This window comes from Musa acuminata, chromosome BXJ2-8 (assembly GCF_036884655.1).
Source record: "Musa acuminata AAA Group cultivar baxijiao chromosome BXJ2-8, Cavendish_Baxijiao_AAA, whole genome shotgun sequence".
Classification (NCBI taxonomy): Eukaryota; Viridiplantae; Streptophyta; class Magnoliopsida; order Zingiberales; family Musaceae; genus Musa; species Musa acuminata.
In genome coordinates, this window is record NC_088345.1 from 37620822 (window position 1) to 37625780 (window position 4959).

A 4959-nucleotide genomic window follows, 5' to 3' on the forward strand; every position below is an offset into this window, starting at 1 on the left:
CCTTCGGTGATGCTCTGACGGAGTTCCGACAAACTCCTGGACTTGCGACGATCCACTTGGAGAGTTCCGACGAGCTTCTTTGGCAAGCTCCTGGACTTATCAAATTTATTCCCGCAGAACCTCCGACGACTGTCCGGACTTCCGTCGAACTCTCGAACCCCTAATGTGATCATAGTCTTGACTCCGGCGTAACTCCTGCTGCATGTCTTACTTCCATCATAGTTAATCATGCACATGTAAAACAAAACATCGATCGAGACAATTAATCCTAAGTAATTAACCAATTTGTCCGGCATGTCATTGGTCCCTCGACGCTTCGTTTGATTATTCGGCGCATCGTCCTCTCCTGCGGCCTATTGCCCAATCGGCCAGTTGACTCCATAACTTTGATATCCTTGGCACAATACCCGCTCTTCTTGGCTTGATGCCTGAGTCCACGACTCGAAGCCTTCTGTCGATACATCGATCGATCCATCGGCCCGACATCCAATCTTCTGACATGTTCCTCCGGCACAACATGATTTTTCGTGCTTTAATTGTCTCATCCTGATCAAAGTATCCTACGTCACTCAAAACGTAGATTAAAACATAAACACATATCAAGTGGTTTCATCATCAAAATACGTGATTCAACAATCTCCCCCGTTTTGATGATGACAACCACTTGATGACGGAGTTAAACTTAACTCTCGGAGTTTAAACAAACTCCCCCTATCAATATGCCATAGAACCTTGAATTTAAACTGAATTCAAATCATTACAATATTCATCATGAATACTTGCAACACGTCATCATAAACTTATGCATAGCATCATACTTCTCCCCCTTTGTCATCAACAAAAAGGAGAAGTCCAACTATTCTTGTGTTTGTAGTATTAATTCAACTTATTGCATAAAAAATATAATATCAAGTTTTATCATCATGCAGTTTTGAAGCTAGAAAATTTAGCAAGTGTTACATCATGCCTAGAACATTCAAGCTATCAAGTTTTAGATACGCAAGTTTTACAACATACAAGATAGCACTTTTGCTTCTTTTGAGATAGCAACTTCTACATCATGCAAGCTAGCAAATTAGAGATGTTCAAGAAGGCAACTCTTGCTTCTTGAAATATGTAAATTTTGTCAACTTTGCTAGATGCGCAAGTTAGCATGTTTTGCTTCTTGAGATAGGCAAGATAGCACTTTTGTAATTTTTGTTTCTTAAGATGTTCAAGATAGCAAGCTTTACATCTTGCAAGCTAGCAATGTTACAACATTTTAGAATATGCAAGCGAGCAATTTAGAGATGTTCAAGAAAGCAACTCTTGCTTCTTGAAATATGTAAGTTTGCTAGATGTGCACGTTAACATGTTTTACTTTCTTCTTGAGATTTCAAGCTAGCAATTATCGGTGATGTTCAAGATAGCAATTTCTTCTCTTTTGAGAAGTGCAATTTTTGCTTTCATCTTGAATTGTGCAAGCTAGCTAGTTTGCCTCTTTTCATGATGTCCACGCTAGAAATTTTTGCTCCCCCTTTGTCATTGTCAAAAAGAAGGGAAGACCCTTATATCAATTTTTAGATTATGACAAAGGTGAGTAATCATTCTTATTTCAAAATTTCATAATTAAGATAAACATTGAATTCAAATTAAGGTAATTTTAATCATGATTCACATCGTATGCAATACATCACATACATCATAATAAAAGACATAAATATTGCATGCATAATGCCAAATCATCATGTATATAAAATATAACATCATTATTACATGCATGATTCCAAATCATCATTCTATTAGAAAATGATAATTATTGATTTTCACATTAAAAAAAAATCAAAGTGTTGCATGCCTTTTTATGTAAGGGAAAAATCATAGTGTTGCATGCATCATTCCAAAACATTTCAAGCCATGCAAGCCATAAATACAAAGAAATCATGTTATGACGGATAAAATCATTTAAATACCAAAAGACATGATTTATATAGTAAATATCTTCTTTAAATAAAATATCAAGAAAAATCATAGGAGTACAAAGAAGAGATCTTGTTTTAAAAGAAAATCAAGTAATAAATCCAAGAACTCATAAGAAAAAATCATGATTCATTTAGAAAATCTCCTCTTACGAAAATATCAAGTAGAATCGTAGGAGAACGATTAATGAGAAATTTTGATTCATAATAAAATCTCATGTATCGAATGTCGAGAAATCAAAATGATGATTTATATAAAAAATATCACAAGTTATATTCAAAAGAAAAATCATCATTCATTTTCAACTCATTCAATTTGTCAAATCAACATTTCTTAGATATGCATGATACCAAAACATGGTTTCAAATGTTTGACATATAACATGCATAAATTCAAAAATTGAAAGGAGAAGGGAATAATTCAAAGATACAAAGATTTCAACCATCTCATAAACAAATATAAGAACAAGTCATGAATATAAAATTCCATGAATCAAAATGATCATCAAAGGTAATCTCATATTATTCCAAGAAATCAATATCATGATTTTGATAAAACTCATTTCAAATTCAAATCATCAAAATCACTTTTATGGTTCACAAAATTAATAACATAGGTAGATTCATGATTTCATTGATAATATATATATATATATATATATATATATATATATATATATATATATATTTATTTATTTATTTATTTATTTTTTTTTTTTTTTAAGTATTTCATTTTAAGTGATTGATTTCATGTTAGCATGCTTTTTTATTTATGTTAAATAAAAACATGCATCAACATATAGGATCGAAAAATGAATTTCATCATAAAACCATCAAGATCAATAGATTCTCAAAAATGAATTGTTATGATCAAGAAAATCCGAAAATGAAATTTAACACTTTCATGCATTCGGACATGGTTTTGCCATATGTTTTTCAAATACACTCATGAAAATAACACATGCTTATCATCATATATAACTTAAAATCTCATGCATAAAATTATCAATCATGGTATCAAAATGTTTAATATTAAATCATTATGCATTTCTTCAAACATGATTTTATTTAATCAAAATCGAGAAATAACAATGGAAATCAACGTGATACACATTATTACTTCTTAACCACATATAGCATGATATTAAACTTCTTAATATTTTCATTAAGACATCAAGCATGGTTTTAATCAAAATCGGGAATAATCAAGATATACATTTTTTCTTCTTAAGAAAAACATACATATGATCATTAGATTTAAATATTTTATTCCATTAATATAAAACATGTAATTTTTATTATTATTTTCAAAATTATGAGCATGATTATATTCTTGCAATTTTTAATTTTTTTAATATATAATTTCAAGAAAAATAATTATTCTAAAAAAGAAAATGCATCATGGAAAACATCAAGTAATTTCAAAATAAATTAAGAGGGTTTTGATTACCTCATCGTTGAATGTCGTTAAGGCGTAGTTTGCCACCTCGCCTTTCTTGATTTTCTCCTCGTCTTTGGGGGAGCTCGATTCATCCCAATTTTTATTCTTCTTCTTGCGTTCAAAACAAGTAGTTTCATTCTTTTTATTTTTTAATTTTTGTTTCATTTGTAGTTTAAGTTCACCATCACTTGAGCTTATGCTCGAGTGGTCTTCAAATGTTCTATGTCCCAAATCCTTCCTGTTCTTTGGAAGGTTATTTTGTTCATCATGTGCGTTGTGCACCATTTCATATGTCATCAATGAACCAATTAGTTCTTCAAGTGGAAAAATATTTAAATCTTTTGTTTCTTGTATTGCAGTTATTTTATGATCCCACCTTTTTGGAAGGGATCTTAAGATCTTGCTTACGAGATCAAAATTCGAAAAAGATTTACCAAGAACTCTTAGATTATTGACTACATCTGTGAAACGGGTGTACATGTCGCCTATAGTCTCGCTTAGTTGCATTCGAAAAAGCTCAAAATCATACAATAAAATGTTAACTTTCGAGTCTTTGACTCTACTAGTTCACCAAATATCAAAAGCCGTTTCGCACGTAGAAATCCGATTGAACTCATTTTTGTCCAAAGCGCAAAATAAGGCATTCATAGCCTTTGCGTTTAAAGAAAAATACTTCTTCTCCAAATCTAACCATTCGTTCATCGATTTAGAGGGAAGTTGAAAACCGTTTTCAACAATATTCCATAAATCCAAATTCATAGATATCAAGAAAACTCTCATTCGAGTTTTCCAATAAGTGTAGTCCAATCCGTTAAACAACGGTGGACGAACAACCGATAAGCCCTTTTGAAAGCCATGAAGAGCCATTTCTCTCGAGTGTAAATCCGAAATGAGAAATATCGGGCTCTATTACCAATTGTTAGGATCAAGAACACTAAGGGAGGGGGAGGGGGGTGAATTAGTACAGCGGAAAACTTTCGACGATTAAACCTGCATTCGTACGATAAAAGCAATTTTGGTAAGAAAGCCGATTTGTAAATCACTTTAACTTATGATCAAGGGAGATGCAGTTAAAGCAAAGATATAAAGGCAGTTTGTAGTTAGGATGGAAATCAGAATGTAAGCACAAACTGAAATATGATGTTCACAAGATAAAACTGATTTTCGTCTTAACGCTGATTCGGAAAATACTTAACTATGAAACACGTTCGTAAATGAGCAAAAGGCAGTAAGCTACTGAGGAGGTTTGTAGTAAAGATAAGATGCTCAAAGTAAATGCAAATCGAGATTTAGAATGGTTCGATCAATCTTGACCTACATCCACTTTTGGCTTCCTCCATCGACGAGGTCACCGACGTCCACTAAAGGCCTTCTTTCAATAGGCGAAGGCCAACCACCCTTTTACAGTTTCACTCCTTTTGACGGGCTTAGGAGACAACCCTTACAGAATTTCTCTCCTCTCTTGAAAGATCAAAACTTGGAAGAAAAGAGGGAGGAGAACTTCTAGCATTTACAACACTTTTGAGCTCTAAAAATCACATAGTAAGATTGGATTTTTGG